The sequence below is a fragment of the Rutidosis leptorrhynchoides genome, chromosome 7, assembly GCF_046630445.1.
Source record: "Rutidosis leptorrhynchoides isolate AG116_Rl617_1_P2 chromosome 7, CSIRO_AGI_Rlap_v1, whole genome shotgun sequence".
Classification (NCBI taxonomy): domain Eukaryota; kingdom Viridiplantae; phylum Streptophyta; class Magnoliopsida; order Asterales; family Asteraceae; genus Rutidosis; species Rutidosis leptorrhynchoides.
The window spans coordinates 358,164,022-358,191,188 of NC_092339.1; the positions used below are offsets into that span (position 1 = coordinate 358,164,022).

Consider the following 27,167-nt stretch of genomic DNA (forward strand, 5'->3'; position numbering starts at 1 on the left):
CGTTTGCTAATTCGAGTAAAAATTTACTATCCAAAGGCGTCAATGGGCAACTTAATTTAGCACAAAAATCTCTACTCATATAGCTTCTATCCGCACCCGAATCAAATAAAACATAAGCAGATTTATCGTCAATAAGAAACGTACCCGTAACAAGTTCCGGGTCTTCCTGTGCTTCTGCCGCATTAATATTGAAAACTCTTCCACTGCCCAGCCCATTAGTATTCCCCTGATTCGGGCAATTTCTAATAATATGGCCCGGTTTTCCACATTTATAACAAACAGCGTTGGTATTACTTGCTTCGACACTATTCGTTTCGGCATTACTTGTTCCGGCATTATTTGCTCCCTTAGTTCTGTTAAACTTTGGTCTGTAGATCTCACACTTTGTCGCGCTATGATCATTTCTTTTACACCTGTTGCAAAATGTCGTGCAAAACCCCTGGTGATTTTCTTCACACCTATGACATGGCTGTTTTTGGTTTTTGTTGCCGTTGTTATTATTGAGGTTGTTGTTGGGATTGTTATTGTTGTTGAAACGGTTGTTTTAGTTGTTATTGTTGTTGGGATGTTTGTTGTAGTTATTGTTAGGATTGCGGTTATTGTTGCGATTGTTGTTGCGGTTGTTGGGATAGTTGTTGTGATTGTGGTTGTAATTGTTATTGTTGTTGTACTGGTGACTCTTGTCACCGTTTTCCTCCCACTTCCTCTTGAGTTGTTTCGTGTTGGCTTCTTCGGCCGCCTGCTCTTTAATTCTTCCCTCAATCTGATTTATGAGTTTATGAGCCATTCGACGTGCCTTCTGTATAGAAGCGGGCTCGTGTGAACTCACATCTTCTTGAATCCTTACTGGTAACCCTTTTAAAAACGCGTCGATCTTCTCTTCTTCATCTTCGAATGCTCCCGGAGACAATAGGCACAACTCTGTGAATCGTCGTTCATATGTGGTAACGTCGAACCCTTGTGTTCGTAACTCTCTAAGTTCTGCCTTGAGTTTATTGACTTCGTTTCTAGGACGGTACTGCTCATTCATCAATTGCTTGAATGCCGACCACGGTAGTGCGTAAGCAACATTTTGTCCTACCTGTTCAAGATAGGTGTTCCACCACGTTAACGCAGTACCTGTGAAGGTATGCGTAGCGTACTTAACTTTGTCCTCTTCAGTACACTTACTTATGGCAAACACCGATTCGACTTTCTCGGTCCACCATTTCAATTCAATTGGTCCTTCGGTTCCATCAAATTCCAAAGGTTTGCAGGCAGTGAATTCTTTGTAGGAGCATCCTACACGATTTCTTACGCCGTTAGCTGCATTGCTAGATTCAGAGTTATTGTTGGTATGTAGCGCAACCTGTACTGCGGCTATGTTTGCAGCAAGAAAGGTACGAAATTCTTCTTCGCTCATATTCATGGTGTGTCGAGTAGTCGGTGCCATTTCCTTCAAAATAGCCAACTGAATCGAGTTAATCATACAGAATATTAAGAGTAGTCAATAGTATTTCGTATCATAATATGAACTCATTTATAAAAGTTTTTTCTTCATATTAGCGTTTTATAAGTTTAAATTCGGGTACTACCTACCCGTTAAGTTCATACTTAGTAGCTAATATATAATTCAACTTCTACAATTCCATATGAAAAACTGATTATAATAATATATCATATACAAATATTCTTCAAACTTACAACTTCGCTATATTACATATAACATGAAATATAGTACACTATGATACATGACAGTTTTGAAGATAAATCTAGTTAATACGCAAGTTGTTCAGCAAAGGAAATAAAGACACGTAATTCATAAGTCCAGAAACAAGTCATGCATTCTGGTTTTACCAAGACAACTTCCCCTCCTTGGTCTTGTGGAAAATAACCGTTATGACCATTGGCTAGGCAGCATGTTGTAATTTTGTCAAAAGGACGAGGGTTTCGTAATGTCCAACAGCCCCGTAATAATCTAAAAACCTTGTTTCTCACCCCAACTACTGAATCCGTCACTTGTGGGAAGGTTTTATTTAAAAGCTGCAATCCGATGTTCTTTTTCTCACTTTGGTAAGAAGCGAACATCACTAAACCGTAAGCATAACATGCTTCTTTATGTTGCATGTTAGAAGCTCTTTTTAATTCACGAAATCCTATGTTGGGATATGTTGAGTCAAAATAGGTTCTTAACCCGTAGCGTAAAATTGCATTTGGGTTCCCCGCATTTAATGCTTTAAAGAAAACACGGCGTAACTTACTGTCTCCCCAATGTGATATACCCCACCTATCAAAGGAAAGCCTTTTATAAACTAAGGCATTTCTGGAAAGTCTTTCAAATGTTTGACAAGTTAATTTCGCCATAACTAAATGTGCTGATGAATTCTGACCGACTCTAGACAAGATTTCCTCAATCATATCCTCTGGTAGGTCTTCTAAAATATTCGGTTGTCTATCCTTAACATCCATTTTGTTTTTATACTGTAAAATAGACAAGGATTAGATTCGTAAAAGATAATTAACAAACAATACAAGCAATTTTTACATAGAACATAAAAGTACAAGCATACTACAATATATATAATACACAACATGATTACAACCCTCTAATCTGAATCACTGGTTTCTTCTTCTTCGAACTTGGTTCCTTTTACTAATTTTCTAGGAATATATGGTGTTCCTCTAATACGAGCCGTCATTTTCCATAATGGTTTCGAAAAACCAGGTGGTTTAGAGGTTCCCGGGTCATTGTTACATTTTAGGAAATACGGATGTTGCTGATACATATAAAGTTCATCGGGGTTGGAATCGGGTTTCTCTATTTTTATACCTTTTTCCTTATTATTTTCTTTTGCTTTATTAAATTGGGTCGAGGTAATTTCTATAACATCATCGGAATCCTCATCGGGATTCGATTCATCGGAAAATTGGTAATCTTCCCAATATTTTGCTTCCTCGGCGGAAACACCATTGACCATTTTTAACTTTGGTCTGCTGGTTGAGGATTTTCTTTTATCTAATCGATTTAGAATAGGTATCACTTCCTCCTCTTCTGGTTCCTCTTCTTCCGATTCCTCCTCTTTCGATTCCTCCTCTTCCGGTTCCTCCTCTTCCGGTTCCTATTCGAGAATTTGTGATTCTTCCAAAAATATATTAGACTCTTCATTATTATTAGGTGAATCAATGGAATTTGTACTAGTGGTAGACATCTATCACACAATATCAAACACATTAAGAGGTTAATATATCACATAATATTTACATGTTAATAATATATAGTTTCCAACAAAAGTGTTAAGCAATCGTTTTTAAAGAAAACACGGTCGAAGTCCAGACTCACTAATGTATCCTAACAAACTCGGTAAGACACACTAATGCAATTTTCTGGTTCTCTAAGACCAACGCTCGGATACCAACTGAAATGTCCCGTTCATATTGATTATAAACGTTCCATATTAATTGATTTCGTCGCGAGGTTTTGACCTCTATATGAGACGTTTTTCAAAGACTGCATTCATTTTTAAAACAACCATAACCTTTATTTTATCGATAAAGGTTTAAAAAGAATTACGTAGATTATCAAGTAATGATAATCTAAAATATACCGTTTACACACGACCATTACATAATGGTTTACAATAAGAATATATTACATCAAAAATAAGTTTCTTGAATGTAGTTTTTACATAATATCATACAAGCATGGACTCCAAATCTTGTCCTTATTTTAGTATGCAACAGCAGAAGCTCTTAATAATCACCTGAGAATAAACATGCTTAAAACGTCAACAAAAATTTTGGTGAGTTATAGGTTTAACCTATATATTATCAAATCATAATAATAGACCAAAGATTTCATATTTCAATATACATCCCATACATAGAGATAAAATTCATTCATATGGTGAACACCTGGTAACCGACATTAACAAGATGCATATAAGAATATCCCCTATCATTCTGGGAAATCCTTCGGACATGATAAAAACGAATTCAAAGTACTAAATCATCCGGTACTTTGGATGGGGTTCGTTAGGCCCAATAGATCTATCTTTAGGATTCGCGTCAATTAGTAGATCGGTTTACTAATTCTTAGGTTACCAAGCAAAAGGGGCATATTCGGCTTCGATCATTCACCCATATAATGTAGTCTCAATTAATTATGTCTATTTCGTAAAACATTTATAAAACTGCATGTATTCTCATCCCAAAATATTAGATTTTAAAAGTGGGACTATAACTCACTTTTACAGATTTTTACTTCGTCGGGAAGTAGGACTTGGCCACTGGTCGATTCACGAACCTATAATAAATATATATATATATATATATATATATATATATATATATATATATATATATATATATGTATATATATATGTATATATATATATATATATATATATGTATATATATATATATATATATATATATCAAAGTATGTTCAAAATATATTTACAACATTTTTAATACATTTTAATGTTTTAAGTTTATTAAGTCAGCTGTTCTCGTTAGTAACCTACAACTAGTTGTCCAAAGTTAGATGTACAGAAATAAATCGATATATTATCTTGAATCAATCCACGACCCTGTGTATACACGTCTCAGGCTAGATCACAACTCAAAGCATATATATTTTTGGAATCAACCTCAACCCTGTATAGCTAACTCCAACATCACTGCATATAGAGTGTCTATGGTTGTTCCAAATAATATATATACATGGGTCGATATGATATGTCAAAACATTTGCATACGTGTCTATGGTATCCCAAGATTACATAATATATTAGAATACATGTATAATACAATATAAGTTAGCTAGAACATGATTTGTATAGAATTGTTACAATATTTCCCGTAGCTACAACAATAAAAAAATATCCAATCCTGTTTTACCCATAACTTCTTCGTTTTAAATCCGTTTTGAGTGAATCAAATTGCTATGGTTTCATATTGAACTCTATTTTATGAATCTAGACAGAAAAAGTATAGGTTTATAGTCAGAAATATAAGTTACAAGTCATTTTTGTAAAGGTAGTCATTTCAGTCGAAAGAACGATGTCTAGATGACCATTTTGGAAAACATACTTCCACTTTGAGTTTAACCATGATTTTTGGATATAGTTTCATGTTCATAAGAAAAATCATTTTTCCAGAAGAACAACTTTTAAATCAAAGTTTATCATAGTTTTTAATTAACTAACCCAAAACAGCCCGCGGTGTTACTACGACGGCGTATATCCGGTTTTACGGTGTTTTTCGTGTTTTTCGGTTTTAAATCATTAAGTTAGCACATCATATAGATATAGAACATGTGTTTAGTTGATTTTAAAAGTCAAGTTAGAAGGATTAACTTTTGTTTGCGAACAAGTTTAGAATTAACTAAACTATGTTCTAGTGATTACATGTTCAAATCTCCGAATAAGATAGTTTTATATGTATGAATCGAGTGATGTTATGAACATCATTACTACCTCAAGTTTAGTAGGTAAACCTACTGGAAGTGACAAGAAATGATCTAGCTTCAAAGGATCTTGGATGGCTTGAAAGTTCTTGAAGTAGAATCATGACACGAAAACAAGTTCAAGTAAGATTATCACTCGAATTAAGATAGTTATAGTTATAGGAATTGAATCAAAGTTTGTATATGAGTATTACCTTGATTTATAATGATATCTTACTGTAAACAACAAGGATTTCTTGAGGTTGGATGATCACTTTACAAGATTGGAAGTGAGCTAGTAAACTTGGAAGTATTCTTGATTTTATGAAACTAGAACTTGTAGAATTTATGAAGAACACTTAGAACTTGAAGATGGAACTTGAGAGAGATCAATTAGATGAAGAAAATTGAAGAATGAAAGTGTTTGTAGGTGTTTTTGATCGTTGGTATATGGATTAGATATAAAGGATATGTAATTTTGTTTTCATGTAAATAAGTTATGAATGATTACTAATATTTTTGTAATTTTATGAGATATTTCATGCTAGTTGCCAAATGATGGTTCCCAAATGTGTTAGGTGACTCACATGGGCTGCTAAGAGCTGATCATTGGAGTGTATATACTAATAGTACATACATTTAGAAGCTGTGTATTGTACGAGTACGAATACGGGTGCATACAAGTAGAATTGTTGATGAAACTGAATGAGGATGTAATTGTAAGTATTTTTATTAAGTAGAAGTATTTTGATAAGTGTCTTGAAGTCTTTCAAAAGTGTATGAACACATATTAAAACACTAAATGTATATACATTTTAACTGAGTCGTTAAGTCATCGTTAGTCGTTTCATGTAAATGTTGATTTGAAACCTTTAAGTTAACGATCTTGTTAAATGTTGTTAACCCAATGTTCATTATATCTAATGAGATGTTAAATTATTATATTATCATGATATTATGATATATTAATATATCTTAATATGATATATATACATTTAAATGTCGTTACAACGATAATCGTTACATATATGTCTCGTTTCGAAATCCTTAAGTTAGTAGCCTTGTTTTTACATATGTAGTTCATTGTTAATATACATAATGACATGTTTACTTATCATTTATCATGATTAAACATAGTGTAACAATATCTTAATATGATTCATATGTATTTAGTAAGACGTTGTTATAACGATAATCGTTATATATATCGTTTCGAGTTTCTTAATTCAATAAACTCAATTTTATGTATATAACTCATTGTTAAAATACCTAATGAGATACTTACTTATCATAATATCATGTTAACTATATATATAATCATATATATGTCATCATATAGTTTTTACAAGTTTTAACGTTCGTGAATCATCGGTCAACTTGGGTGGTCAATTGTCTATATGACACCTATTTCAATTAATCAAGTCTTAACAAATTTGATTGCTTAACATGTTAGAAACACTTAATCATGTAAATAACAATTTAATTTAATATATATAAACATGGAAAAGTTCGGGTCACTACAAATATATATTGCAAAAGCATTTAAAAAGGGAGCAAATGAAACTCACGATACTGTATTTTGTAGTAAAAATACATATGACGTCATTGAACAATGCAAGGTTGGCCTCGGATTCACGAACCTATATCATTTTTATTTATATTAACACGTATAATTGTAATCGATCAAATTTATATTTTATATCTTAAATTATATGTCCTACATACTTACTTTGTATATATATTTAAAATAATTAATACTATATAGCTTTAAAAATTCATAATTTGTTATATTAAATACTAAGTTAGATATATTTATATTATTCACTTTATATAATTAATTAGTATGTACTATTACTACAGTGAGTTTACTTTTATAAATATTTATTTAAAATATTTTGATATTATATAGTAATGTTAAATTAAAATGATAATACTTATAATAATAAAAATAATGATATATGCTAATAATGATAATAATACTAATAATAATGTTAAAATATAAGAATGTTATTAATACTACTAATCATAATAATAATACTGATAATAATAATAATAATAATAATTCTAAAAATGATAATTTTATTAATAATGATACTTATATTGATAATATTAATAATAATCATAATAATAATAATATTAATAGTATTAATAATAATAATAATAGTATTAATAATGATGATGATGATAATAATAATAATAATAATAATAATAATAATAATAATAATAATAATAATAATATTAATAATAATAATAATAATAATAATAATAATATTAATAATAATATTAATAACAATAATAATAATGATATTATTATTAATAATAATAATGATAATAATATTAATTGTATTAATGATAGTAATAATAATAGTTATCTTAACCATTATAACACTAACCAATAATAATAATAATGATAACAATAATAACAATAATAATTAATAATAACAAATATATCTTAACTACCTCAAAAGCTTTTCCCAAAAACAAAGTGCCCCAGACAGGGCTCGAACCCATGACCACTCGCTCACCAATAAACGCCTCAAACCATATGTGCTGCTATTACTTTTTTGTCTTAAATCTTAACTAACTTTTATATATCCCGTATAAGTGTTTCTCTCTTCTTCTTTTAAATCACCAACATTATCATCATCAAGTTATCATCAACAACTTCGTTATTTTTATTTTTTTATTTTTTTATTTTTTAGAATATAGAGATAGGAAACAGTAACTACCAATGCATCTGTAGCAGGGAAAATAATTAGGTTTTGGTGGGTTTTGAGGTAAGCCAATTCACAAACCAAAAACACGAACAATAACGGTATCAAATTGTTATTTGGTTCGATCAAGAGGCAGACAACACGGAATCGTTTAATTGATCATCTTTTTCATCATCATCTCATCTTCGATTAAACTATCTAACAGCATAACTTATGATCTTTATCATCGACATCACCTTTACATAATCACCATCACCATTTCTTATCATCACCGATTACTCATCATCTTCTTTTTCATAACGTCATCATGTACGTTATCATAATCATCATCTCGCATCATTACAGCCCACCCTGATTAACATCATCATTGTTCTTCATCTCATCATCACCGTTTACTTCCATCATTATCATCATACAACATCGTCATCATCTTCGATCCCGCCATCATCAATCACATAAAATTACGATCACCCCATCGTCCATTATCATCCTAATTATTATTTTTTTAAAATCATCTTTGTCATCTCTTTATCTTGTAATGACATAATCTTATAAATAATCAAGGTTGAATTATTTACTTCATCAAATAATTCGAGTGATGTAACTGGTTACCAGAGATCACGTTGAAGAATATATTTCGATGTATAATTGGAAAATTATTGACATCAATTGGTAGGTAATCCCATGAGTAAATTAAATAAAATAGTCCCCACATGACTAAGCATCCACTTTACTTTATGGTTTTTAAGACACCATTGTGGGACACCGATATGTTGACAAAAATGGAGAGATGAAACAAGTTGTCGTTGAAAGTCTAAAGTCCTATTGAGGTTTTCAACAATTTGAATCAGAGAAAGGTGGTAGCTCGATTTGAAGTGGGTTTTCGACTGCAGGTGTTGGAGGGACATTAAGAGTACTGTTGATTGTCACAGCGATAGCAGGAATTGTACCCGTACCCGTAGCCGCAACAATAGGTGGTTCATCGTGTTTTGTGTGGGGTTTGATGGTGGTGAGCGACATAAGTGAGGAAGTAGCAGTAAAAAGGAAAGGAAAAATAAATACTAATCATATAAGTAGTAAGAGGGATAGAGGAGGGTGGTTGTATGGTGTTCAAGGTGGTATTTGGTTTGGTCTTTACACGATAGAAAATAGGAATAGAAGCACAACAAATTTTTAATGGTGGTGGTTCATTTGATGTTTAAAGTTGGCAGATGATTTCAAGAGTGGAGGATGGTTGTCAATTAATAACAGAAAATAGAACTTGTTGATGGTGTTGAGTCGTGTTCATCTACCGTAGCAATTTACGTACGTGTGTTCAAAGATAAGCCAAAACGATTACCGTTAGTCACCAAGACCGTTATTGTTCATGAAGCTTATGTCTGGCCCATGATCGTAGAAGTTGAAATAATTGAATTTAGCCACTCATTAGATTGAACGATGGTTAACTACTAGCACAACCATGACTACCACATCTCCATATATACTTGTTTCCAATTCACAGAACCAATAATAGGACAGTGGGTACTAACTTGTTAGTAGTAATCGAATAATTAGAGCTTGTGAGTTTGTGGTGTTCTAATGGTTTTTTAGTTTTGAAGTGACCCGATTGATAAGAAGAACAAGAGAAAAGGATAGTGGTTCAATGATGTTTTAGTTGATGATTAGTAAAGTAGTAGTAGAAAAGAAAAAAGGAATTGGTGAATGATAGTAGTGGGTTCTCGGTTACATATGTATGTATGTTATAAAAAGTGTGGTTGATTGATCATGTATTAAAATGACACACACACACACATATATCTAATAATACAAAGTGGGTTGATAAATTATCATAAAGCAACAAAAATTAAAACGTGTAAGTTGAAAGAACAGTAAAGCCATCGTCGGCATTATTTTCTTTCTACCGACAGTTATCACGGACTGTTAAATCGTACTCCGTTGTTAAATCAGTGAAGGATAAAAAGTGTTCAGAAAAATTCCATATTTTTAAATTAACTATATTTATTTATTTTGGTCATTATGGTATAAAATTCAGTCATTAATTTAATAAATAAAAATTACATCATTTGTCCCTCTCATTTATGGGTAAAATATAAAAAAAATGCTAAAATTAAGTAACTAGATCCTAAATACATTTTTAGTAAGCCTAAAATTTATAGAACTCATTTTCGAATCACTTTTTATTTTAAAATTATCTAAGTTTGAATTTAACTTACTTAATATCAATCAAAACATCAAACGAGTATTACTATTATTTAATATTTATTTTTAATATACTTTTATTTATATATAGATATGTTTTTAAATAATTATTGTAATATCATATTTCATAACAACAATATTTTAAATTATACTTCTAATTATTATCTATATATATATATATACACACACAAATCTATTTAAAATTAATTGTTCGTGAATCGTCGGGAACAGTCGATGGTCAATTGAACAGTTCTAAATTTTTGAGACTTCAACATTACAGACTTTGCTTATCGTATCGGAAACATTAAATTATATAAAGATTAAGTTTAAATTTGGTCAGAAATTTCCGGGTCGTCACAGTACCTACCCGTTAAAGAAATTTCATCCCGAAATTTGATTGGGATGGTCATGGCAGAGAATAAGTATGTTTTCCTGACTCATATGAGCTGATAAATAGAGTTTTATCACTGTTGAGTAATATGGATAAGATGATTCAACTACTCGAAGAGTACGAGTGAAGCTATCACAAAAGAGTGAATTATTAAATGCAGGTTCGTCTTAACCGGTGACGTAGTCACGGTTGATTTCCTGAATTGAAGGGAAAAGATAGAACTATCAAGATAATATGTTCTTGATATGTTTAGAGGCTAGATAGAATGTAAGAGTCGTGTAACATGGCACATGATGACGTTATAATCTGTGAATCATCACGTTCCATTAGAAACTCAGCATGACTTACTGTAATATAATCACGTTGATCAAGTGTCATTATATTATACTAACTCATGCTTCAATTCCCAACATTACTTCAAAAACATTTATAATTTAAACTCGAAGGTTTATAGAATATAGAAACTATACAGTTTCCTTTATGATGTAATAGTGATAACACGAGAAAATAGATGATTTCGGATAAGAATATTTATGAAGATATGTTCAGAAATATTGAGGATATTTACAATGAAAGATACGATAATACCTTAGAATTTTAGATTCAAAGTGTGATGAAGAAATTCATTCACAATGATTTAGAGCGATTAAGGAGTAAGGTATTCGCTAAAGATTTCATCAGAAATAGAATCATCATGATTCTTTAAATACAGGGTTTGGTCCTGGTATTTATCCTTTGTCTCCTTCTTGGTTTGCTCAATCCGTTTTGCAGTTTCAAACTTTTTCTGAGCTTTACCAACACACTATTCTTTATCATAAACTTTTAACTGATTCGGTTGTCTACAGTTTCTACTGCTTCATTCAGCTTTTTCAAAGTTCAGTGTATTGATTCGTAGGCTGAGTACTTTTTCAGAATTTCAGAATAGAAGATCATAATTCTAAGAGATAAATGTTATATGTATACATATAACTGTTGATGTAGACATGCTGCGAGATTTTAAAATACTGATTGCTAATTCCCGGTAATTGATGTGGTAATTCTCGTTATAAGATGTGGGTGAGTATATGAATAGGTTTTAATGAACAAATATAATAGTTCTTCGGAGAGACTTAAGCCAATGAGTAATAAAGTTGCTGGTAAGTTTACTGCTAATGTGGTGGAATGTAAACGGTTCCCCGGTAACGATGATGAAAGGCAAACTTATATATTAAAGTTATAATAGAGTTTATTCGAATGAACAGTCTAAATTGACTTTGCTGAAGCTGTGAAAAAATTGGCTACTTTGGAAAGGGATTTCAAAGTAATTTTTGGTAATAACCACGCCCAAGGAGCTAGCATAGATATGTGTTAAATGTTTACTCAGGTTTCGAGAGTTTCCAGGTGCATAACTATATGCATAAATCTTTTCTTCCGTAGATGAAGTGAAGTTGATTCATCCTCCCGATTGAGGTGTTTTCAAGAATCATGAAAGATTTGAACGCAGATTGTAATCGTCAAGATACAAATGAGGTTTAAGATGAAATCAAGTGACAAACTTGAAGAATTGTTTAGTTTCATATGTTATAGTAAATATTTTAATTCATTTTAATTGTCCAATGTTGGTAGTCCACAGTTAACAGTTCAATAATTTAATATATAATATTCAAATTAATTAATATGTATCGTGACCCGTGTACATGTCTCAGACTCGATCACAACTCAAATTATATATATTATTATAGAATCAACCTCAACCCTGTATAGCTAACTCGATCATTACTGCATATAGAGTGTCTATGGTTATTCTAAATAATATATATAGATGCGTCGATATGATATGTCAAAACCTTGTATACGTGTCCCGATATTTAAAGTGCGTAAAATAAATAACAGAAATTAAATGACGATAAATAAAATTGCGAGAATATAAATTGCGATAATTAAATTGCGATAAATAAAATGTAATCAGTTAGCTAGGAACAGTTAGCGTGGATTCTTAACAAAATTTCTCATAGTTAATTTGTTTGTTTCTAACAAATTTTATTTTGTCCAATGTTTTCTTCATTATGCCACTTGTTGGATTCTGGTAAATCAAAATCCAAATATGAAATTGGATAAAAATGGTTATTCTGCGGTGAACGGATACGTATATTGGTGGTTGTAAGTAGGATAGTGAATGACTGTTGAATCAGATTCGCAGAATGTACCGTGTAACTGATTAAAGTGAAATTTAAATATTCCTCGGGTATTACCTACTCGTTAAAATATTTTTATCATTAACAGTTTGTACAAAAGAATTTTTAATTACAATCTTTATGAAAACATATATACATGTATATTTTCTTCAGATGTAATCATGAATTTATGAGTTAATATGATATTAATCTTCTTTGCCTTTTGGTTTGAGCTAAAATAAATAATCTCTAAGATTTTAGAGATTACATAATTGCTGCCTAATAGTTCTCCAATGAAGTTATGAATCAATACTTCATCGTTGATTCTTATTAGTACTCCTTGGTATCTATGGTAAGTACGATGTTGATGCGCGAGGTACAGATTTTGATGTCGAGGTGTGGGATGCAGATGTTGCTGTTGGTGGTGGTGATGGTACTGTTGGTGTTGTTGCTGGTGGTACTGTTGTTGCCGGTGTTGTTGCTGGTGCTTGTAACCTTTGCACCATATTCTCCAAAACTACTACCCGGGCGCGAAACTCGTTAACTTCTTCTATTACACCTGGGTGATTGTCGATTCGGACGAACGGATAAATAAGATCTAGAATTTGGTATAGTATATAATCGTGACGAGATACTCTGGAAATGAGGCTGAAAATGGTGTTTCGGATAGGTTCGCCGGTAAGTGCTTCAGGTTCTTCCCCAAGAGGACAATGTGGTGGATGGAAAGGATCACCTTCTTCTTGTCTCCAATGATTGAGGAGGCTACGAACCCATCCCCACTTCATCTAGAACAGATGATGATGGATTGGTTGATCCATTCCGGTCACACTGCTTTCAAAGCTTGAGTGGGATTCCATTTCGGAATCCGAGGGACTTGAACTAACAACGAATTCCATTTCATACGATTGAATAAAGGATTTTTCAATTTGAAATCATTTTCCAGCTATTGGATGGTATTCTAATCACATAGAATATCTATATATATATAGAGCAAAAGATTTTGTAGATTACGGAGGAATTTACGGAATATGTCAGGTAAAGTTTACAGTAACAGATACGCTAAGATATGAATTTTGTCTATACACTATTCATGCAATCAATGCAGTAAGATGTGTCTAGACAAGGAATGATAAGCAGATAATTTCCTAAGGATGATAAGTAGATGGTTTTCGACACGAAATGATAAGCAAAATATTTGACATGCAGACACGGTCGAAGTCCAGACTCACTAATGCATCTAAACAACTATCAGTTAGACACACTAATACAAGACCTGGTTCGCTAAGACCACCACTCTGATACCAACTTTCATGACCCGTCCTAATCCATCTGGACGAATACATTACATTTGGTTACATCGCGAGGTACTTGACCTCTATATGATACATTTTACAAACATTGCATTCGTTTTTAAAAGACAAACTTTCATTACATCAAAAGTTGACGACATGCATACCATTTCATAACATATCCAACTATAATTGACTAAATAATAATCTTGATGAACTCGACGACTCGAATGCAACGTCTTTTGAAATATGTCATGAATGACTTCAAGTAATATCTCTAAAATGAGCAAATGCATAGCGAAAGATTTCTTTCATACCTGAGAATAAACATGCTTTCAAGTGTCAACCAAAAGGTTAGTGAGTTCATTAGTTTATCATAAATAATTATTTCCATTATTTTAATAGACCACAAGAATTTCATTTCCATTTCTCATACATATACATCTCATATCAGGCATTTCGCAAACTGCATAGAGATAAAATTCATTCATATGGTGAACGCTTGATAACCGAACTAACAGGATGCAAATAGAATATCCCCATCATTCCGGGACTCTCATCGGACATGATAATCGAAGTACTAAAGCATTCGTAACCCGAATGGGACGTGTCAAGGTCCATAGATCTATCTTTAGGATTCGCGTCAATTAGGGGCCATTTCCCTAATTCTTAGGCTACCAAGCTAAAAAGGGTCATATTCGATTCGATAATCCAACCATAGAATGTAGTTTCGGTTACTTGTGTCTATTTCGTAAAACATTTATAAAAGTAGCGCATGTATTCTCAGTACCAAAAATATATATTGCAAAAGCATTTAAAAAAGGAGCAAATGAAACTCAAGATACTGTATTTTGTAGTAAAAATACATATGACGTCATGGAACAATGCAGGGTTGGCCTCGAATTCACGAACCTATATCATTTATATTTATATTAACACGTATAATTGTAATCGATCAAATTTATATTTTATATCTTAAATTATATGTCCTATATACTTACTTTGTATATATATTTAAAATAATTAATACTATATAGCTTTAAAAATTCATAATTTGTTATATTAAATACTAAGTTAGATATATTTATATTATTCACTTTAAATAATTAATTAGTATGTACTATTACTACAGTGAGTTTACTTCTATAAATATTTATTTAAAATATTTTGATATTATATAGTAATGTTAAATTAAAATGATAATACTTATAATAATAAAAATAATGATATATGCTAATAATGATAATAATACTAATAATAATGTTAAAATATAAGAATGTTATTAATACTACTAATCATAATAATAAAACTGATAATAATAATAATAATTCTAAAAATGATAATTTTATTAATAATGATAATTATATTGATAATATTAATAATAATCATAATAATAATAATAATATTAATAGTATTAATAATAATAATAATAGTATTAATAATGATAATAATAATAATAATAATAATAATAATAATAATAATAATAATAATAATAATAATAATAATAATAATAATAATAATAATAATAATAATAATAAGAATAATAATAATAAGAATAATAATAATAATAATAATAATATTAATAACAATAATAATAATGATATTATTATTAATAATAATAATGATAATAATATTAATTGTATTAATGATAGTAATAATAATAGTTATCTTAACCATTATAACACTAACCAATAATAATAATAATGATAACAATAATAACAATAATAATTAATAATAACAAATATATCTTAACTACCTCAAAAGCTTTTCCCAAAAACAAAGTGCCCCAGACAGGGCTCGAACCCATGACCACTCGCTCACCAATAAACGCCTCAAACCATCTGTGCTGCTATTACTTTTCTGTCTTAAATCTTAACTAACTTTTATATTTCCCGTATAAGTGTTTCTCTCTTCTTCTTTTAAATCACCAACATTATCATCATCAAGTTATCATCAACAACTTCGTTATTTTTATTTTTATTTTTTTAGAATATAGAGATAAGAAACAGTAACTACCAACGCATCTGTAGCAGGGAAAATAATTAGGTTTTGGTGGGTTTTGAGGTAAGTCAATTCACGAACCAAAAACACGAACAATAACGGTATCAAATTGTTATTTGGTTCGATCAAGAGGCAGACAACACGGAATCGTTTCATTGATAATCTTTTTCATCATCATCTCATCATTCGATTAAACTATCTAACAGCATAACTTATGATCTTTATCATCGACATCACCTTTACATAATCACCATCACCATTTCTTATCATCACCGATTACTCATCGTCTTCTTTTTCATAACGTCATCATGTACGTTATCATAATCATCATCTTGCATCATTACAGCCCACCCTGATTAACATCTTGTTCTTCATCTCATCATCACCGTTTACTTCCATCATTATCATCATACAACGTCGTCATCATCTTCGATCCCGCCATCATCAATCACATAAAATTACGATCACCCCATCGTCCATTATCATCCTAATTATTATTTTTTTTAAATCATCTTTGTCATCTCTTTATCTTGTAATGACATAATCTTATAAATAATCAAGGTTGAATTATTTACTTCATCAAATAATTCGAGTGATGTAACTGGTTACCAGAGAGCACGCTGAAGAAAATATTTCGATGTATAATTGGAAAATTATTGACATCAATTGGTAGGTAATCCCGTGAGTAAATTAAATAAAATAGTCCCCACATGACTAAGCATCCACTTTACTTTATGGTTTTTAAGTCACCATTGTGGGACACCGATTTTTTGACAAAATGGAGAGATGAAACAAGTTGTCATTGAAAGTCTAAAGTACTATTGAGGTTTTCAACAATTTGAATCATAGAAAGGTGGTAGCTCGATTTGAAGTGGGTTTTCGACTGCAGGTGTTGGAGGGACTTTAAGAGTACCGTTGATCGTCACAGCGATAGAAGGAATTGTACCCGTACCCGTAGCCGCAACAATAGGTGGTTCATCGTGTTTTGTGCGGGGTTTGATGGTGGTGAGCGACATAAGTGAGGAAGTAGAAGTAAAAAGGAAAGGAAAAATAAATACTAATCGTATAAGTAGTAAGAGAGATAGAGGAGGGTGGTTGTATGGTGTTCAAGGTGGTATTTGGTTTGGTCTTTACACGATAGAAAATAGGAATAGAAGAACAACAAAGTTTTAATGGTGGTGGTTCATTTGATGTTTAAAGTTGGCAGATGATTTCAAGAGTGGAGGATGGTTGTCAATTAATAACAGAAAATAGAACTTGTTGATGGTGTTGAGTCGTGTTCATCTACCATAGCAATTTACGTACGTGTGTGTGCAAAGATAAGCCAAAACGATTACCGTTAGTCACCAAGACCGTTATTGTTCATGAAGCTTATGTCTGGTCCTTGATCGTAGAAGTTGAAATAATTGAATTTAGCCACTCGTTAGATTGAACGATGGTTAACTACTAGCACAACCATGACTACCACATCTCCATATATACCTGTTTCCAATTCACAGAACCAATAATAGGACAGTGGGTACTAACTTGTTAGTAGTAATCAAATAGTTAGAGCTTGTGAGTTCGTGGTGTTCTAATGGTGTTTTAGTTTTGAAGTGACCCGATTGATAAGAAGAACAAGAGAAAAGGATAGTGGTTCAATGATGTTTTAGTTGATGATTGGTAAAGTAGTAGTAGAAAAGAAAAAAGGAATTGGTGAATGATAGTGGTGGGTTCTCGGTTACATATGTATGTATGTTATAAAAAGTTTGGTTGAGTGATCATGTATTAAAATGACACACACACACACACACACACACACACACACACACACACACACATATCTAATAATACAAAGTGGGTTGATAAATTATCATAAAGCAACAAAAATTAAAACGTGTAAGTTGAAAGAACAGTAAAGCCATCGTCGGCATTATTTTCTTTCTACCGACAGTTATTACGGACTGTTAAATCGTACTCCGTTGTTAAATCAGTGACGAATAAAAAGTGTTCAGAAAAATTCCATATTTTTAAATTAACTATATTTATTTATTTTGGTCATTATGGTATAAAATTCAGTCATTAATTTAATAAATAAAAATTACATCAAATGTCCCTCTCATTTATGGGTAAAATATAAAAAAAATGCTAAAATTAAGTAACTAGATCCTAAATACATTTTTAGTAAGCCTAAAATTTATAGAACTCATTTTCAGATCACTTTTTATTTTAAAATTATCTAAGTTTGAATTTAACTTACTTAATATCAATCGAAACATCAAACGAGTATTACTATTATTTAATATTTATTTTTAATATACTTTTATTTATATATAGATATGTTTTTAAATAATTATTATAATATCATATTTCATAACAACAATATTTTAAATTATACTTCTAATTATTATCTATATATATATACACACAAATCTATTTACAATTAATTGTTCGTGAATCGTCGGGAACAGTTGATGGTCAATTGAACAGTTCTAAATTTTTGAGACTTCAACATTACAGACTTTGCTTATCGTATCGGAAACATTAAATTATATAAAGATTAAGTTTAAATTTGGTCGGAAATTTCCGGGTCGTCACAAAAAGAAAAACACAGACGAACCTATTTTAGGGTCAGAGAGTTTCCTCAATGCAGCAGTGTGTCCATCTGCTAAATCTACAACATGAATATAATCCCTTGAGAAATATTCAAATGAAACCATCTTTTAAGTTGAGATCTAAGGGATCAATCAGAGTGCGACCGTGGTGCGATAATCACATGTGATTTAAAAAAATAAAAAAATAAAAAATTTAAAATTTTTATTTTCGATAATTTTTTTTTGTTTTTTCGAATTTTTTTTTTCAATCACAGTAAATAACATGTGATTCTGTATGCCAATCACACGTGATTGTAAAACCCAACCACATGTGATTCTGCATGTCAATTTCAATCACATGTGATTAAAAAAAATTTTATTTAGTAAAATGACGAATTTCAGTAAATTTGTGCTAAAACCTTTAAACACCAAGTTTTTGATCAAAACTTGATCAAATCACCGAATTAAAGTCTGAAATTTTGAAGATATGATCACGAAACGCTAACAAACTTAATCAAATCACCAAATTAAAGTCTGTTTCCTGTTGAAATTTTTTTTTGTTAAAAAAAATTTGTATTTTTTTCAATCACATGTGATTGGATTTGACATGCAAAATCACATGTGATTGAGTTTGAAAATCACATATGATTGGATTTGACATGCTAAATTTAAAAAAAAATCTCGAAAAAAAAATTTTGTTTTTTAATTTTTTCAAAATTTTTTTTATTAATTTTTATTTTTATTTTTTTTTTCCAATCACATGTGATTGTTTTGCCACATGTCGCACTTTGATTGATCCGTTGAATTTCAAGCAAATTATTGAATTCAAAGGATTCCCGTACACGAAATTACATACAAAACAGTTAGCGATTTTATAAATTATAAACTTTTTAATAATAATAAATATTAGAATTAAAAAGTCAGCAGACAAAACATACCCCTGTTCCATCTTTTGTTGAGTAATCGGTTCCAAAAACTGTAAGCGTAGGTAACCTACCAACGGCTACTTGTTGAACATACGGCATAAGATTGTTCGGGATTCCACGTGGGTCCTCGCCAATATCGGGTGGGCCCCAACAGGGTTAAAGTACCGAAGCAATGTTATTTTCCATTTAGAATCAGAAGCGTATATATCCCGACAAATCTCCTCAATCATCAACTGCAAAAGACCCATTTTATCATTAGTCAATACTTCACGTTGACTAAAATAAATATTGACTTAGACCCATTTATACCTTGGTTCGTCCATATGGATTGGCTGCAAAAACTTCACCCATATCCATTTGCCTCTGATTATCACCCTATTGATAACCTTTTTATTGTTTGGTTTACACTTCCTCCTTTTTGTGTTGCCCACCAACTGCTCGATCTTTTGTCTAAAAGAGTATTCAATGGCCTCCCAAACATCTTGATCAGTAGCACATAGAGGGTACGTTCAATAAACTGGTATTTATTCTGGAAAAAAGATAAATTTCATGAAGCCTCAAAATCTCTCCCAATCCGTACATCACCCCAAACAAAAATTTCATCCATCTTTCCCAAACTCAATTCCTCTTCCAATACAACCTCATTTCACCTTTCAACCTTCTTCCAAAACACAAACAAAAAATCACATCTACCCTAAGAAAACAACATTATTTTTGGGGAATTTATCAAAGTTCACCACTGCAAACACCATCAAAGATTCATTGAACACTTTTGGTTTGATTGAAGGTATCTCATGGAAACAATATAGATCATTTGCTTTTGTAAAATTTCACAATATTGACCAGGCTACTCGTGTTTTTCATGAGATGAATGGTTGTTTGATTAATGGTCGAATCTTATTTGTTGGATTTGCCAAAAAAGACCTAAACACTAATATCATACCCAAACCTTTCTCTCAAAAAAATGTAAACAGAACCAACCCCACTTTCAATTCGTCCCCTCCTAAACCCAAAATTAACCTTGCTATCAACCATGAAACAACCAATCGCCTCAAATTAACAGCTCTTGTCGTGGACAGGGAACCAATTAAGGTGCTTAAACTATTCAAATGGCTGAAAAATAGAAGCATTCTAATCGATTCAGTTTCTACTTGGGCCCCTATGGGTATATTGTGACTTGCAAAGATGAAGAAAGCTATTCAAGAATGATTAAAGGTCCTTCCTCTAGCGAACTAGAATTCTTTGACGTCATTCCAATGAAGAATTACACGAACAAGTATATAAGGATTACTAAAATTGCAATCAAAGGAATACCCTTTAACTGTTGTTCTCTTCAAACTGTTCGATTGAAGTAGCTAATTATTTCGGTAGAATGATGCACATTGATTTGTTGTCTCACAATCTTCAAAGACCCGACGTTTTGCAGGCTATCATTGAGATTCATGATCCACGTCCAATTCCCCAATATGTCGATGCTACAATTGAAAACAAATTTAGTTGTAAACTATGGGTTGAGGAGATCTTTGAAGAAGAAATAATGGAAACAGTTGACACCGATATCATTAGAGAATTCAATGAGATGGCCATGTATGATCCAATTTTTCAAACATCTCAGGTCAAGATTCCGGTACCGGAATTTACTCCGATGGCTGCAGATCCGGTTTTAGAGGAAGGAGAAATTAACGTTACTCAAGGGGATTTGAATTTTGAAACCCCAAAGAAGTCAACCCTCCCTTTTATGGCTACCACACCTATAGAGATCCATAATTCAATGGACAAGGTCTCTATTGCAGTTAAAAAACAAAAGACAAAAGCAGAAGAGATTTCTAAAGCTGCAGAGGAAATCAAAGCTTCACTGTTCAAAATCAATTCTGTACTTTATGACCCTGATGAGGTGGAAATTGTCGATAAGTCTTTCTCAACCCCTTCTCCTCACGTGAAACAGGCACCTTTTAACTTAGACTTAAATGACTATCCTGCCCTTAATATTTTTTCTCCCAAAAAACCCTCTCATTCCATTTCACCTGTTAATCTCCCCCACTCTACTGATGAAAATTCCTATAGGACTAAAATGAATTCGTCAAGTCCTAGCAAAATCATCCAAGACAATCAGTGTATTGATCAAGGTTGTAAAGCCTCATGTGAGAAAATCAAAGCAAGATGTTCTTCTGTTACATCTAACGTGGAACCTGTTTTCCACATTAATGAAAGTAAAACCAAAAACAAAGGTAAAGTTACAAGTGTCGATTGGGTTGATAGCATTCCAAATCTCGCGGGTGTTTTCGATACTTCAAGCGAAATTAACCATGTCGTTGGAGATGGTATAAAACTAAAGGATCAATGTCAATTTGGAGGTAAAAAACTCACCTTTAAAGAAGAGATGGCCAATTTTGGGGTAATGATGCAAAACATGGCCGATTACGATACTCCAATCACCAAATCTAAACCATGAGGCTCGCCTCATGGAATACCCGTGGCCTTGGTAACATGACAAGAGGTCGTATGGCGGGTACGTTAGTTAATCGATTTCAATTATTATTCGTTGCTTTTCAAGAAACTGCTTTCCCTTCATGTTATGATTCTTGTTTCAATCCTTTTCTACTGTTAAAGGGTGTTTTTATTTACATCTCTCACAAGTCCATGTCCATGTTGGTAACAGTGGGTGGAATTTATATTTACATCACCCTCTTTCATATTTTAACACTATATATTTTATGGAGTTAGTGACATTGTTGGAAAAGGCTTCTGTTAACATCATGGAAGTTGACCTTGTCGTCTGGTAAGTTTCTGTTGATGGTACCTTTTCGGTATCGGATGCGGTTCGATTATTGGTCCAATCTAATGTTGTCATTTCTCCTACATGGCCAAAAGTTATTTGGGGTTACAAAGACCCGCCCAAAGTAATGTTACATCATTGGCTTGCAATCCACAATAGTATCCCCATTAAAGATGTTATCTTTAAAAGACTTTTTTTTGCCATTGTCTCAATCGATTTTGTGTGTTTGGTGTTTGGAAGAAATCGAGACCGTCAATCACCTATTGTTACGTTGCAAGTGATCTTCCAAAATTTGAGCGATCTCTTTAGATGGTGGAATTTTGCTTGGGCCCTCCCGGGCTTTGATGGCTAGAAACGATCTCCTTTTCAATGGTAAATTCATGTGTCGTTCGGGTTTGGTCCGCAATATCAAGCTAAAATCCTTTTTATGGGCTACAAATCTTAAGCTAGGCAACGGTTTTCTCTCATATGTTTGGGAAAACAATCATTTTCTTTTATGTTTTTAGCATTAATTTCTTTCAATTTGTAATCTCTAATTTGACCGAGCTTGACTCCGTCTATTTACTTTGTATTTGTATCTTCATTTTTTTGATGAAGATCTCTCAAGTAATACAATTCAATTTTTCGCCGTAAAAAAAAAAAAAAAAAGGATTGGCTGCAGATAATGGAAATTCTTTAGTACATGGTACCTCCTTTGGCCAAACTGTAAACAGTCGCTGATGATGAAAACACTAACTGAAATTCAAAAAATAAAAAAAATAAAAAAAATAATTAATAAAAAAATAGTCCCTTAAATACTTTCTTCTATAGTGATACATAACGAAAAGTTATCTATACTATATTTTAAAATACAAATTTGATGATGTTATTAAAAAGCAATTATTCTTCATCAAAAAAATCAAAAAGAAAAAGAAAAAAATTAGAGAGCATCTTGATGATGTCATAACATAATTAATTTAGGATTAATCTATTAATTAATTATAAATACAATGTGATGACTCTCTTGACAATTTTTGTTCGTATAAAACCGTTTGGTTTAATGTTATTGCATCAGGTAATTTGATCGAATCTTTTGGTGTTGCTTTTAAGAATTCCTTCTTGAAGAAGATCGGGGATGGAGGCTCAACTCTCTTTTGGAAAGATAATTGGCTCGAGGATGGTGCATTGATAGATAAACATCAAAAGTTGGCAAGGCTTGATTCGAATTTGGATGCGTTGGTAAAAGATCATGTTGTTTGGGATGGAAACAGCGCGGCTGCCACATGGAGCTGGATCAGGCCGCCGGCAGGTAGGGCTGCACAGGACCTGCGTGACGTCAACAGTAAAATTAGTGGGGTTAAAATGGATCCGGGCTGCAAAGATCGATGGTTATGGGACGCGTGTAATAACGGTACATTTACTACAAAAAAGCTCAACAGTTTAATCGACTCGAAGACAATTCATGTTGGGTCAAACTCGAAAGAAACTCTTAGAAACTGCTTGGTCCCGAAAAAAGTCGAGGTTTTCATTTGGAAAGTGAGAAAAAAAGGTTACCGATACGTACGGAATTGGACAAAAGAGGGATTGATTTACACTCGATTCGTTGTCCACTTTGTGATGACGATATTGAGACGGTAGATCACTCCCTTATCTCGTGCAAAAAGGTTCTTGAAGTTTGGTCTAACGTGTTCAAATGGTGGGGTTTGGGTACATTCTCGTTTACAAGGGTAGAAGATCATTTTTTGGGAAATCAAAATCAAGGTGCGGATGAAGATATTTTACAAGCGGTCATTTGGTCGTGTTGCTACCTCGTGTGGAGAAATAGAAACCAAATGGTGTTCAAAAACAAATGTTGGACCATTCCCAAATGTTGGGCCATTCCCGTGGCATTAAGTGAGATCCAAGTTAAGACTTTCGAATGGATCGCGAAGAGACACAAGAAGAAAAAGATCGATTGTCATACTTGGTTCAATAACCCATCAAGTTTTCTCTAACTTTGTCTAATTTTTTCGTGCATTTTATGTAGTTGCAATCTTAGCACCTACTACTTCGGGTGCGGTTCTGTTTGTTTTCATACATTTGTATCATCTGGTTGAGACATCAATATATATATATATATATATATATATATATATATATATATATATATATATATATATATATATATATATATATATTTTTTTTTTTTTTTTGCCGTTCTAAAAAAATATATATAAAAAAAGCTCTTTTTTATTTAATATTTAATGATTTAATTTCTAACAAGAAATGTAATTAATCTGCACTTTTAGCCGTTTTGCTCTATGAATAAATTAGTTAACCGAATAACATGTTAAAAACAAGTTAAATCAATCACTCTATGTAATCTAAACAAACATAAAAAAATTTATATTCTTTTTGTTCGAATTTTTAAACTTATATGTCAGTCACCAACATCTATATATCTATATAATTATATTATTTAAAAGTAATATTTTAACTGACCCGTGATTTACAGGTCACTTAACTAGTTTCACATAAAGTACTCTTTTTTGTTACCTTTTTGCATCCATAGGCATCCATAACTTCTAATAGGGTTAAAGTACCAATAATATTGTTGTCGTAATACATCAAGGGCTTTTTCACACTTTCGCTATCCGCTTTTACTCCCGAAAAATGAACCACAGCATCAAACCTGATTAGCAAGCAAAATGAGATTCTTGAAAAAAAAAAAAAAAAAAGGTTATAAAAAGATACGGTTTAAAATGAAAGAAACTTACTTCGTTGATGCAAAAAGTCGCTCCAAAGAAGGCTTATCACGAATGTCCATCTGCGCATTATAAGAAGAAAATCAGAATTTTGTAGCTACTTGTAAAAAAAATATGTATATGTACTAGCATATATGTATATAGATGTGTAGGTACTTACATACATACATACTTGAATGTGTGTATTTCTAATATGTAAAATTGTGATGAATTTTATTTATTTATTATTTTGAAAGGCAAGTCCCAATCACCAATTTGTGCAGGTAGCATGCTAGAAATTATTCAACTTTTATTCAACTTTTAAAAGGGTTATTAACTACCAATTAATAGAAATTAGTTTAGTGACCCGTGAATTCACGGGTTTGAAGAAGAAATCTTCACTATAATAAAAATTAATATTTATTATTTTTTAAAAGCAATAGAATCTAAGTATTTTATAGTATTAAAAAATGTTTATACTTTAATTTGTCATTAGGCAAGGCATTTAGTATAAAATAACTTAAAGACTTCTTTCTTTTTTGCTATTGCATCACATTAACCTTTATATTTGTGACTTCTATTGCCACTACTCCAGCTCATCAACACCTTCAAAAATTAAAACACATTAAAAGTATATTAGAACACCTATATACATAAATGAATCAACTATACATTGATAGTAATGTCAATAGTTGCAATAACTTCTACTCCGTATTTCATGAAATATGAGAACATAAATCAAACCACAGAAAAAATAAAATGTTAAAATTCAAATATAAAAATCAGTTATACCATAGCATATAAACAAATTAGAAGTTTGAATAATGCAACCCCCTTGCACAGATTCGAGATTTCACATGACATAAAAGGAAGACAACAAATTGAAGGTTATGTTGAAATCATGCACACATAACACAACTCTTGATTTATGAGTAGATGATGTACATTCAGTTCATCATCACTGATTATGGAAATATATGGGATGTTATCCTTCATACCTTCCATATGATACGCAAAATCTTGCAAGTAAAAAACGTTACTTACCACAAATAACATCATTTATCCTCGAAGAAAATATAGTGAAGAAAATATAGTAACAGGACTATGCCCAGCATTTCGACAATAGAAGTTCCCAGTAGGACACACAGATGTTCCTGCAAAGCCAATAATACCACCACTAAAATAAGATCAACACTCTCAATAATAATGACACAATAGCTACTATCAATTATATCCAAACAATCAATCAATAGCTTCAATTCATGACGATAAATAAATGATAAGCTAGGCGCATCTATGTCGTCAAAGCAATGACAAAATCGTCATTGCCAAAGATAGCACTAATGTTATTATAAGTTTTGTTGATATTTAACCTTTCTACCTCCCACACGGATATTAATTCGCTTAATTAAGCTCCTTATCCAATTGTGTTACATATGTAACAAACTAACAACTATCATGTTTATATTCGTCAAGTATGTTGTTCACCAATATTGTGCAGTAAATAAAGTACATTAATATGCAAAAATCATTACAACATTACAATGTAAATGATAATGCTAAAAACGAACATATATTTTATAGCATTATCCTTCCAGAAAGACAAGCTTTTAGTTGCAATTGTTCTATTTCCAAGTAATATTCGTTTAAATAATAAAAGGTGAAGACAAAAGACAGATTCGACGATTTGAAGACTCAAACGACCAAAAAGCTAAAAGTACAAAGTACAATCCAAGTGGTTCAATTTATTGATGAGAAACGTCTCAAAATCACAAGAGTACAAGCCGCCAAAAGCAAAAGTACAAGATATTAAATTATACAAAAAGGCGTTCGAAAATCCGGAACCGAGACATGAACCAACTATCAACGTGCGACTCAACGGAGCTGAAATTACAAGTCAACTATGCACAAGAATATAATATAATATATAATTAATTATATATATTATTATATATTATATTTATCAGCAGCCCACGTTTAATTCACTATGGTGAGCCGGAATCCAAAGCTCCGCGACT

The 27,167-nt window shown here is 31.7% G+C and overlaps 1 long non-coding RNA gene across 1 annotated transcript; it reads right to left on the minus strand.

Annotated features, from left to right (window-relative positions):
* Positions 1 to 3,589: 3,589 nt before the first annotated feature.
* LOC139858316 (uncharacterized) lies at positions 3,590 to 25,232 on the minus strand. The gene is made up of 3 exons (XR_011762897.1): positions 25,183 to 25,232; positions 24,962 to 25,097; positions 3,590 to 3,740 (listed from the first exon to the last, which is right to left on the minus strand). It is a non-coding gene; the product is annotated as an uncharacterized lncRNA (long non-coding RNA).
* Positions 25,233 to 27,167: the final 1,935 nt, after the last annotated feature.